The sequence below is a fragment of the Callospermophilus lateralis genome, chromosome 3 (assembly GCF_048772815.1).
Source record: "Callospermophilus lateralis isolate mCalLat2 chromosome 3, mCalLat2.hap1, whole genome shotgun sequence".
Taxonomy (NCBI): domain Eukaryota; kingdom Metazoa; phylum Chordata; class Mammalia; order Rodentia; family Sciuridae; genus Callospermophilus; species Callospermophilus lateralis.
The window spans coordinates 79,996,474-80,009,907 of record NC_135307.1 but is presented as its reverse complement, the minus strand read 5'-3'; the positions used below and the strand labels follow the sequence as shown (position 1 = coordinate 80,009,907).

General features: G+C 33.6%; 1 pseudogene; it reads right to left on the bottom strand.

Annotated features, from left to right (window-relative positions):
* Positions 1-13,434, bottom strand: part of LOC143394728 (lysosomal cobalamin transport escort protein LMBD1 pseudogene) — a 28,661-nt pseudogene that overhangs the window by 14,326 nt on the left and 901 nt on the right.

Below are 13,434 nucleotides of genomic sequence, written 5' to 3'. Positions count from 1 at the left end.
ACTCCTTCAACACTCAGCCAAGCTATGTATAACTTTGCTTGAGTCTTGACTTTTTATTTTACCTGAACCTAGAAATCACCAAAGGCAAAAGCTTAGTGTCTTCTTGGTCATTTTCTCAGCATGTCTGGCACCCTGGACAGGCATTTAGCTTTCAAAGTTCTTCAGGATAAGTTGTTTCTTTTAAATATCCTAACTGTCTAAAGGAACTCTTTTCTTTTCATTCCTCCAATTTTTCTGGTAATGTGTAGTTTGCCTCAACTGTGACCTTTTTACCCCTGAGAGTTGTGTGTTATTCATTTGCCTTACCATATTTTCAAGGAATACTTACCACTCTTTCATTCTGGGTTCTGCATTATGTGGGAAAAAAGGACCTTAGATCAGTCATTCAGGTTAGAAGATTCTTTCAGGATAAAGTTTGTGCAGGGCATGTGGCTCACGCCTGTAATCCCAGCAGCTTGAGGAGGCTGAGGCAGGAGGATGTCAAATTAGAAGCTCGATTCAACAATTTAGTGAGGCCCTAGGGAACTTAGCAGAACTCAGTCTCAAAATAAAATATAAAAAAGGTGAGGGATATGGCTCAGTGGTTAAGTGCCCTGGGTTGAATCCCAAGTACAAAAAAAAAAAGTTTGTCCCCTTGAGTCAAGAACTAGGGTATTAAAAGACACAGAGCCCTACTATCATTTTAAAGTTGCTGTTGTCTTAATTCAACATTTACTTAGTTGTTAAAAACACATTCACTGTTTTTAAAAGTTCTGACAAAGTTGTTTCTGATAGTTTTTTCTGACTTTTTCAATGTTTCTGTAGAGTAGTGGGCCTTTGGCATTTGCTTGCTGTGTTTTACATTGATGTTACTGCTTGTCCATTTAAAAAAATCTGTTAGGTGTCTGGTCTTCTTTAATTTTAAGAATTCTATCTATGTTAGTAAAATTGGTTCTTAGTTTGTTATATATTTTGTAAATATTTGCCCTCAATTTGCTTTTTGTATTTTGAATTTGCATATGATGGATTTCTAGAAAAATGTTTTTGGTTGCAAAACCTTCAAGCTCTTCCTAGTTGTTCATAAAATATATGATAGGTTATTGTAAACTACATTCATTCTACTGTGTTATAGGGTACTACTCTTATTATCTTGATCTAAATGTATTTTGTATTCATTACTAGTTTCCCTCTATTGCTCTCCAACCCACCACTCACAGCCTCTGATAATCACTGTTCTACATTGATTACTTTAGCATCCATACATGAAAGAGAAGATATGGTAATTGTCTTTCTGCATGTGAATTATTTCACTAAACAATATATCCTGCCACTCCATCCATTTTGTTGCAAACCATAGGCTTTTTTAAATGGCTGAAAAATATTTCATTATGTATATTTACTACATTTTCTTTATCCATTTGTTGATAGGTATCTAGGTTGATTCCATATCTTAGCTTTTATAAATAATACAGCAATAAACATGTCTGTGCAGGCATTTCTGGGTATGTTGACATTATTTCCTTTAGATATATTTACAGAGTGGGATAGCTGGATTATATCAAAGATCTATTTTTAGTTTTTTTGAGGAACCTCCATACTGTGCTCCATAATGGCTATGCTATTTTACATTCCCACTAACAGTGTATAAGAATTCTCTTTTCTCCATATCTTTTCCAGCACTTGTTATCTTTGGTCTTTTTGATCATAACCATTCTAATTGGGGTGACATAATATATCATTAAAATTTTTTTTAGTTGTAGATGGATACAGTACCTTTATTTTATTTTTATGTGGTGCTGAGGATCGAACCAGTGCCTTCCACATGCGAGGCGAGCACTCTACCACTGAGCTACAATCCCAGCCCTAATATATCATTTTTTAAAAATTTTATTTCCCTGTGACAATAATTTTTCATAAATTTGCTGGGCAACTGAATTTCTTCTTTTGGAAAGTGTTTATTTCATAAACACTTGGGTTACTTGTTTTTTTTATTATTGAGATTTCTGAGTTCCTTATATATTCTGGATATGAATCTTTTGTCAAATGAATAATTTGAAAAATGTTTTACCATTCTGGATGTTTTCTCTTCATGTTGATTGTTCCTTTGATGTGCAGAAACTTCTTATTTTGATGTAGTCCCATTTATCTATTTTTGCTTTTGTTTCCTGTGCTTTCGGAGTCTTCTCAAAAAAAAAAAAATCTTGTTCCTTTCAATGTTTCCCATATTTTCTTCCAGTAGTTTTCCAGTACCAGGTCTTACATTAGATACTTGATCTATTTTGATATTATTTTTTTCATATAGGATGAGAAAGATAGATGTCAAATTTAGACCTTTTGCATATGGAAATCCAATTTCCCCACCAACCATTTATTTAAAAAGCAATTCTTTCTCCAGTGGGTATTTCTGACAAATTTGTTGAGTATCAGTTGGCTGAAAATGCCTGGGGTAATTTCTTGGGAACTCTATTCTGTTCCTTTAGTTTATGGATCTGTTTTCATGCCAAGTCATGCTGTTTTGATTACTATAATTTTGTATATTTTGAAGTCAGATAGTGTGCTTCCTCCTGATTTAGCCTCCCCCCCCCTCAGTATTGCAGTGGCTGTTCAGGGTTTTTTTGTGTTTCCATATTATTTTTAGTATTTTTTCTAGTTCTTTAAAATGTCATTGGTAATGACATTCCTCATAAAAATAGAAAAAGCTGTCATGAAATTCATCTGGAAAAAGAAGAGAACCAGAATAGCTAAAGTAATCCTTAGCAAGAAGAGTGAAGCAGGTGGCATCATTATACCAGACCTTAAACTATACTGCAGAGCAATAGTAACAAAAACAGCATGGTATTGGCACCAAAAGAGATTTGTAGAACAATGGTATAGAATAGAGGACACAGAGACTAACCCACATAATTACAGTTATGTTCTATTAGATAAAGGTGCCAAAAACGCACACTGGAGAAAAGATAGCCTTTTCAAAAAAATAGTGCTGGGAAAACTGGAAATCCATATGCAACAATATGAAATTGAGCCCCTATCTCTCAACATGCACAAAACTCAATTCAAAGTGGATCAAAGACCTAGGAATTAAATCAGAGACACTGCGCCTATTAGAAGAAAATGTAGGCCCAAATTTCCATCATGTCAGATTAGGTCCCTACTTCCTTAATAAGACTCCTATAGTGCAAGAAAAAAAATCAAGAATCAATAAATGGGATGGATTCAAACTAGAAAGCTTCTTCTCAGCAAAAGAAACAATCAGTGAGTAATATAGAGAGCCTACATTTTGGAAACAAACAATAGAGTTAGCAAGGATATGGGGAAAAAAGGCACACTCATACATTGCCAGTGGGACTGCAAATTGGTGCATCCAATATGGAAAGCAGTATGGAGAATCCTTTGAAAACTTGGAAAGGAACCACCATTTGACCCAGCCATCCCTCTCCTCAGTCTATACATAAAGGACTTAAAAACAGCATACTATAGGGACACGGTCACATCAATGTTTATAGCAGCACAATTCACAATAGCTAAACTGTGGAACCAATCTTGATGCCCTTCAGTAGATAAATGAATAAAGAAAATGTGGTATATATACACAATGGAATATTATTCAGCATTAAAAGAGAATAACACCATGGCACTCGCAGGTAAATGGATGGAGTTGGAGAATATAATGTTAAGTGAAGTAAGCCAATCCCCAAAAACCAAATGCTGAATGTTTTCTCTGATTTAAGGATGCTAATTTATAGCATGGGCGTATTAGATGAACTCTAGATAGGGCAAAGGGGAGGGAGGGGAAAGGAGGAGGCATGGTTGTAGGAAAGATGATAGAATGAGATGGGCATCATTACCCTATGTACATGTATGAAGACATGAATGATGTGTCTCTACTTTGTGTACAACCAGAGATATGAAAAATTGTGCTCTATATGTGTAATATGAATTATAATACATTCTGCTGTCATATGTACCAAATTAAAAAGATGTCATTGGTATTTTGATAAATATTTCATTAAATCTGCAAATTGCACTGGTTACTATAGAACTTTTGACTATATTAATTCATGAATGCAGGAAGTCTTTCCATAGTTTTCATCTTCTTACATCAGTGTTTTGTAATTTGCATTGTGGTGGTTGTTTATTTCTTTGGTTAAATTTATTCTGGTGTATTTTATTTTTGTAGCTATTGCAGATGAACTTAATATCATGATTTCTTTCTCTTTGACATAATTTTTAGTGTATAAAAATGCTATTGATTTATGTATACTTACTTTGTGTCCTTTGACTCTACTGAATTTATCAGTTCTAATATTTTTTTTTGTGGTTTCTTTTTTTTGCACATATATAATTGTTTTTATTTCTCTTTTAAAATTTTTTATTAGTTGCTCAAAACATTACAATGATCTTGACATATCATACATTTGATTCAAATGGGGTATAAATTCTTATTTTTCCATGTGTACAGATTGCAGGATTACATTGGTTATACAGCCACGTTATACATACAGCCATACTAGTGTCTGTTGTATTCTGCTACCCTTCCTATCCTCCCCTCCCCTCCACTCCCCTCCCATCACCTCTCTCTACCCAATCTACTGTGACACATTTCTCTCTCTCTTTTTTTTCTTCCCCTCACACTTATTTTCAAACAGAATAATTTGATTTTTGCCCTTATTATTTGTAAGCTTTTTGTTTCTTTCTTTGGCATAATTGCTCTGGCTAAAACTTCCATCACTATGTTGAATAAGAGTGGTGATAATGGACATCCTTGTATTGTTCCAAATCTTAGTGGAAAAACTCTCATCTTCCCCATTCAAATGGCTGGTTATGGGTTGTAATATATAGATTTTGTTGACGTATGTTCTTTCAATACTTAGTTTGTCTAGAGCTTTTATCATGAAGACATGTTGAAATTTATTGAATGTTTTTTCCTGCATCTATTGAGGCAATCAGGATTCTTCTCTTGTGTTGATACGATGGATTGCATTTATTAATCTGCATACAGTGAAACATCCCTGTGTTCTTGGGATGAATTTCATATGATTATGATGAAAGATGTTTATGATGTTCTGTTGGATTTCATTTGTCAGTATTTTGATGAAAAATTTTGCATCTATATTCATTTACCATATTAGTCTATAGTTTTCTTTTTTTTTTTTTGCTTTATCATTATGTTGTTTTTTGTATCAGGGTTGTTCTAGCCTCACAGGATAAGTTTGGAAGAATTCTCTCCCTTTCAATATCTTGGAATAGTTTAGGAAAAATTGGTGTTAGTTTAAATGATTGGTAGCATCTAGTAGTGAAGCTATCTGGTCATCAGATTTTCTTTTTAGGAGACTTTATTACTGATTCAATCTCATTGTTACTAGTTTTCAGGTTTCCAATGTCTTCATGGTTCAATTTTGGTAGATTATATGTGTTCAGAATTTTATCCATTCCTTCTATGTTTTCAAATTTGTTGGCATATGCTTGTTTCACAATAATCCCTAATGCTCCTTTTTATTTCTGTAGTTTCAGTTGTAATGTCTCTGTTTTCATCTCTAATTCTATTTATCAGAGTCTTTTTTTCTTAGTCTAGCTAAAGATTTGCCATTTTTGTTTATCTTTTAAAAAATAACTCAAATTTGTTGATATTTTATACTTTTTTAGTTTCTTCTCTCATCTCTGTTAATTTTTTCCTATTACTTTTGGATTTGATATTTTCTTACTTTTCTAGTTACTGAGGTGCAGCAAAAACTGATTTATTTTAAGTCTTTCTGAATTTTCTGATTTAAATATTTTCTGATAAGCTTTTCTGTTAGAATTTCTTATGCTATTGAGACATTGGTTTGTCAAGAAGAATTTATTTAATTTCCATGTATATGATTTGGATATTTTCTAAATGCGTCCTTGCTATTTTTTATTTTATTTTATTGTTGTATAGTTAGATTGCACTGTGGTCAGAAAAGATACTCAATATGTTCTTGTCAATTTTCCACTACTGTAGCAAATGCCTAAAATAATCAACTTGTAAAGGGAAAAGTTTCATTTTGGTTTGTGATTTTGGAGATTCAAGTTCACGAATATTTAGCCTTGTTGCTTTTAGAATTTGGTAAGGTGGATCATCATGGTGAGACTGTGTGACAGACAGAACTGCTTACCTCATGGCTAGGGACCAAGAAAGAGGAAGAGACAGGGATCAAACAATCCCTTTCAAAGATATGCTCCATTGACTTGAAGACCTCTCTTAGGACCCTTGTCTTAAATGTTCCTCACCTTTCAATTGTGCCACTTGAAAAACAAGCCTTTAACACAGGATCTTTTAGAGGTCATTCCAGATCCAAACCATAGCATACCACAATCTCAATTTTTAAAAATTTGTTGAGACTTGTTTGTGGCCTATCATCTGATCTATTCTGATAAAATTTTCTTGTGCTGTTAGGAAGAGTGTTTATGCTGCATTTATTGGATGGATGGTTCTGTAGATGTCTATTAAGTTCCTTGGTTTAGAATACAATTTAATTCTGCTGTTACTTTATTGATATTCTGCCTGGATGATTTGTCTATTGCTGAAAGTGGGGTGCCAAAATCCCTTACTGTTAATATATTGGAGTCTATCTCTCCATTTAGGTCTATTAATATTTGCTTTATATATTTGGCTGCTCCTGTATTGGTCATATACGTGTGTGTGTGTGTGTGTGTGTGTGTGTGTGTATGTATATATACACACAAATATGTAATATATAATATATATTTGTTACTTCCTATTGTTGGATTAACTCCTTTATAATTACATAATGACCTTCATTATCTCTTTTTACTGCTTTTGATTTAAAGTCTATTTTATATAGGTATGGCTACTCCTGCTTTCTTTTGGATTTCATTCTCATGGAGTATCTTTTTCTATCCCTTTGCTTTTAGTCTATGCATAATCTTAGAGAAGTGAGTTGTTTTTTTTTAAACAACAAAGCTACATTTTGATTTTTATCCATTCAGTGTTTCTATATCTTTTAATTGGAGAAATTTAATTCCTTCCTCCTCCCTCCCTCCCTCTTGTTCCTTTCTCTCTCTCTTTCTCTTTCTTTCTTTCTTTCTTTCTTTCTTTCTTTCTTTCTTTCTCTTTTTCTCTTCTCTCATAGTCTTCCTTTGTAGTTAAGTGATTTACTCTAGTAGTGTGTTTTGATTCTTTGCTTATTATTTTTGCTTTGTCTTTTATAGATTTTTGCTTTGTGGTTATCATGAGTTTTGCAAAAAATTTACTGACTGATTTAACACCTCATTTTGAAATGATAGCAACAGAATATGATCTTTAAGGTAGGGAATGAAATAGAGGGAAGAAGACAGAGAAAGGCGTGGATATACTAATGGAAAACCTCTACACTTGCATCCATTTATCCCTTCATTTTTGAATTTTTTATATCTCATTTTACATCTTTCTGTATTGTCCATCTCAATATGTTAATGTAGTTATTATTACTTTAATTATTTTATGTTTTCATTTCCTTTTAATGTGAATGATTTGTATACCATTGTTACCTTAAGACATTCTGAATTTGTGTACTTTCTATTACCAACAAGTTTTATGCCTTTCCATGTTTTCTTCTTATCCATTAGTGTTTCTTCCTTTCAGTTTGGAAAACTTCCTTCAGAATTTCATATAGGACAGATCTGGAGGACATACATTTTCTGTGCATTTGCTTCTCTGGATATGATTTCTCTCTTTATTTCTAAAGGATAGCTTTACTGGGTACAGAGCTCTCAGTGGACTTCCCCTCGCTTTAGTACTGTGAAAATTTCATTCCACTCTTCTGGCTTGTAAGATTTCTGCTGAGAAATCACTTGTCAGACCAGTTGAGACCCCCTATGTGTTGTTTGTTTCTTTTTCATTGCACCTTTGAGAATCTGCTCTTTATTATAAGCTATCTTGGGGCAGACTTGGTTGAGTTAAATTTGACTAATGACTTTAGACCTCTCTGTACCTGGTATTTGTATCCTCTTTTAGGGTTGGAAAGTTTTCTGTTGTTATCCATCTATGCTCTCCTAATGTTCCTAAAGCTTTTTTCATTCCTCTACATTCTTGTTTTCCTTCTCTGTGTACCTTTTTTTAAAAATTAAATTTGTTTTAATTATTTATACATGACAGTAGGATGCACTTTGATACATCATATATAATGGAGTATAAATTCTCATTCTTTGATTGTACATGACGTAGAATCACATGCATAATTATATATGTATAATTATATATGTACATAGGGTAATAATGTCTGTATTCTATTACCCTTCCTATCCCCATACCCCATCCCCTCCCTTCACTCCCCTCTACCTAAATGTACTTTATTCTTCCCTAGAGGGGGTGGGTGGGTGGGTCCCCCCACTCCGCCCCTGCCATCATTGTGAGTTATCATTTGCATATCAGAGAAAACATTCAGCTTTTGTTTTTTTGGGATTGACTTATTTTACTTAGCATGATATTTATCAGCTCCATCCATTTACCAGCAAATGCCATAATTTCATTCTTTTTTAAAGCTGAGTAACATTCCATCATATATATTTGCCCCATCTTTTTTATCCATTCATCTGTTTAAGGGCACCTAGGCTGATTTCATAGTTTAGTTATTGTGAATTGCTTTTGAGTAACTTTTGAGTAACTTCCTCTTCATCTGTGTACTTTTGAGTAACTTCCTCTTCATCTATCCTGCTGCTAACGCCTTCTATCATATTTTAAATTTTGTTGTATTTTCAACTTCAAAATTTTGATTTGATTTTCTAGTTGCTTCCATTTTTTGTGGAGTTTTTCTGTTATAATATTAAAACATTTATCTATGTTCTCTTAAAGTTCACTTAGTTTCCTTAAAACAGCTGTTGTAAATGATCCTCCCAAGCATTTGCTCATAATGTTTGCTATCTGGTTAGTTTTGGTGCCTTATTTTGACTGTTTGATGAGGTCATGGTTCCCTGAAAGTTCTGGATGCTTATTGGTGTGCAATGTTGGCTGTGCACTGAAGGATTAGGTATTCATTCCAGTTTATAATCTGGCTTGGTTTGTTCCCATCTTTCCAGAAATTCTAATCAGGTTTCTTATTTCTTCAACTTGCATTGACTTCCACTATTTCAGCACTAGATGGTGCCCTAATTCCAAGTTTACGGTGAGTCCATGGTTGGTATTTTGTCACTGTTTTAGTGATTGACCATGATACCATGATATACTGCATTGCCACAGCCTTCCAAGCAATAGAACCAATTGATCATGGACTTAAACCTTCAAAACTATAAGTCAAAGTAAATCTTTCTCATTTAAAGTTGATTACCTCAGGTGTTTTGTGTCGATAAAGAAAAGCTGACCAAGAGACACCCAAAGAATAAAGAACCAAAGCAAAAATAGACAAGGATAGGTGTGTTAAACTAAAACATTCTGCATGGCAAACAATTAACAGAGTAATAATACATCTTAAGGTTTTGTAGAAAATACTTTTAAATTATACATCTGATAAGGGGCTTATATGCTAAATTTATAAGGAAATCATGCTATTTAATAGTACATACATGCAAAAACTATAAAATGGGTATAGAACCTGAAGAGACATTTCTTGAAAGATGATATAAATACCAAATAGACATATTAAAAGATGCTCATCATCATTAATTACCAGAAAAATTCAAATCGATACCACAATGACACCAAAAATTCTGTTAAAAAGTCTCTATTACAAGAAAAGACAAAAGATAACAAATGGTTAAGATGCAGAAAAATGGAAATCTTTGTACACTGTTGCTGGGACTGTATATTGATATAACAATCATAGAATTAGTATATATCTCAAACAATTAATAAGACTTATCATATGATTCTATACCTTGGTCTATATTTGAAGGAAATTAAATCAGTATGTCCAAGAGATATCTGCATTCCCATGTTCTCTACAGCATTAGTTACAATAGCTAAGACATGGAAATAGCAAAAGAGTCTACTGACAGATGAATGGATAAAAAATATATGACACATACACAAAGCAGGATAATATTCAGCCTTAAAAAGAAGATCTTGCCTCATGTTACATGTGGATGAAACTGGAGCTTTATGCTATAAGTGACAGTCTGGAGGAAGACTGCAGCATCTACTTACATGTGGAATCTAAGGTGGTAAAACTCGGGGGAGACCTGAAGTGTTCTACATGTCACACTGGTGATATGCACATACATATGCATACTGGTAACTATGTAAGATGATGCATGCTAATTAGTTCAATTGTAGAGGTTATTTCACAGTGTCCATGTATATTGAAACATACAGCCATACAGCTTAAGTACATGCAATTTTTATTTGTCAATTATATATCAATAGAGATGAAAAAGAAGTTAGAAAAAGACAAGCAAATTAAACTCAAATGAACAGAAAGAAAGAAGCATGACAGATAAGAGCAGAAATCAATAAAATAGAAAGTAGACAAAATATATTAAATTAATGCATTAGGGCTCTCCATAGAGACTGAAACAATAGCATGTGGATAATTTTATGTGCTTCTATTTTAAAGAATTAACTCAAGCAAGTGTGGAGTCTGGCAAATGTAAATCCAGCAGGCTGGAGACCCAGGAAAGAATAGATGTTGCAGCTGGTGAGTTTGAAAGACTAGAGTCTAGAGGTAGAATCTCATCTTCTTTCTTTCTTTCTTCCTTTTTTCTTTCTTTCTTTCTTTCTTTCTTTCTTTCTTTCTTTCTTTCTTTCTTTCTTTCTTTGCTTAAGGACTTCAAGTGATTGAAGGAGTCCTCTCTACCCTATAGAGGTTCTTTTATTTTATTTAAAGTCTATTGATTTAGATGCTAATTTCATCTAATAAGAATACCTTAAAAGGACTATCTAGACTAGCATTTGCCAAAATAGCTGGGTATTATAGCTTAAGTTGACCCATAAAATTAACCACTATATATAAAAAAAAAAACAACAAACAACTCTATCAAAGCTTAAATCTTTGAAATGTTTAGTAAATTTCATCAAGTCCTTAGTTAGGTTGATCAATAAAATAGAAAAAAAGTGACTGAATTAGAATGAAAGAGGAAATATCAATGAAGATACTAATGATGTTAAAAATTATAAAGTAATATTGAAAAGAATTCTATGCTAATACATTTAACAGTTTAGTGGAATTGACAAATTTGTCAAAAAGCATTTTTCTCTTGGAACAAGGCAAAAATATCTTCTCTCAAGAATCTGTTCTTCATTGTACTGGAAATCTTAGGCATTGCAATAAGAGAAGTAAAAGGAAGAAAATGATAAAAAATCTTAGAATTGTTTCCACTTATAGATGACAGCATTACCGGTTTGGCATTATTAAAAATCCTACAAAGCAATCGCTAGAAAAAATGTATGAATTTAATAAACTTATTAGAACATGATATTCATAAAAATCATATAGTTGTAGGATTATCTTTTCACAAAATTGTGTAGTGAAAATTATATAACACTACTGAAAGAAATGAAGGAAGAGCCAAGTAATCAGAGAGATACACATTGGAATACTCAGCTGGCCATTACAAGTTTCAATTAGAAAACTCTGTTTCTCACTGGTACCCTCCCCCCCAAAAAAAACCCTGAAGAAATAAACAAACAAACAAATAAAAACAAAAAGAAAACCACTCTGTCATTTCCTTGATGCCTCAGTAGAATTCAGCTCTCACTTTTGCCTCTTTTAGCTCATGAGGTTGTCAGAGGCTCTGCTGTGTTGTCTTTCAGCAGCTTCTCTCTGACTGATTTTTCAGCCTTTTGACTACACCAAGAATTGATAAATGGTAGAAAATAATATGCAAAAGTTGGGCTTATCTCAGTGAACTTTTCTTTTCTTAATTTCTCAATTCCTAGCTGCTTCTGATATTTTCAAATCTCTCTCTCTCTCTCTCTCTCTCTCTCTCTCTCTCTCTCCCTCACTCACTCATTTTCTATGAGAATCAAATACTTAGTCCTTATTCACTTTTCCTGGTTCTGTCAAACACTTTTGCTAGAGTATGTTCAGATGATGTCAGCACTGCTTTGGTTGTGTTGTCTTTTCAATCTGTTGACTTCTCTCATTTCCTCACTTCTGCTTTTTAACTCCATGAATTTATTTGCTGAATAATCCAGAGTATTTGTCCTGTTGAATATTCTATGCTTTGTATTTATTATTTTCCTACATTTTCACTGATGCATTATAATTGGGCATTATGATGGGATTTATTGTTACATTTTTTTACATGCACATAACAACATATAATTTGGCCAATATCATGCCCCAAAACTTCTCATTTCCTCTCTGCTTCCTACCCTTTAGTTGCTTTTCTCTACTGATCTCTCAAAGGTCATTTCTTTTTAAAAAATTTGATTCTAATTAGTTATATGTGACAGTAGAGTGCATTCGGACACATTGTACTCAAATGGAGCACAACTTCTCATTCCTCTGGCTGCATGTGGTGCTGAGTTACATGGGCAGTGTAATCATACATGTATATAGGGCAATGATGCCTCTTGCATTCTACTGTCCTTCCCATTTCCACTGCCCCACCCCTCCTCTCAGTCCCCTCTGCACAATCCAAAGTTTCTTCATTCTTCTCTACCCCTTCTCCCACGGTGGATAAGCATACACTTATCAGAGAAAACATTTAGCCTTTTGTTTTTGGGGATGGGCCCATTTCCCTTAGCATGCTATTCTCTAGTTCCATCCATTTACCTACAAATGACACGATTTCATTCTTCTTTAAGGTTGAGTAGTATTACGTTGTGTATATGTACCACATTTTTAATCCATTCATCTTTTGAAGGGCATCTAGGTTGGTTCTACAGTTTAGCCATTGTGAATTGAGCTGCTATAAACATTGATGAGGCTGTTTCACTGTAGTATGCTGATTTTAAGCCCCTTGTGTATAAGCTGAGGAGAGAGATAGCTGGGTCAAATGGTGGTTTGATTTCAAGTTTTCTGAGGAATCTCCATACTGGTTTCCAGAGTGACTGTACCAATTTTCAGTCCCACCAGCAATGTATGAGGGTACCTTTTCCCCCCAAGTCAAAAATCTTAACACAAACAAACAAATAAATAAATAAAATAATGCAATCAATAGATGGGCTAAGGGACTGAGAGACACTCCACAGAAGAAGAAATACAACTGATCAATAAACATATGAAAAAATATTCATCACCACTAGCAATTAGAGAAATGCAAATAAAAACTACTCTAAGATTTCATCTCACTCCATCAGAATGTCAATTATCAAGAACACAAGCAATAATAAGTGTTGACGAGAATGTGGGCAAAAAGGTACACTCAAAGGTCATTTCTTACAGCAGTTCAGCCTCTCAATGCTGCTGGAGTGTGATGTGATTCAATTGTATTTTATTCAGTAATGATCTGGGGAAAGTCACTGTGTCAATTTATAGGGGCTGTCATACCACAGGTCACCAGACAGTAGCTTTAACAACAGACATTTATTTTATCAGTTATGGAGGCCAGATATGA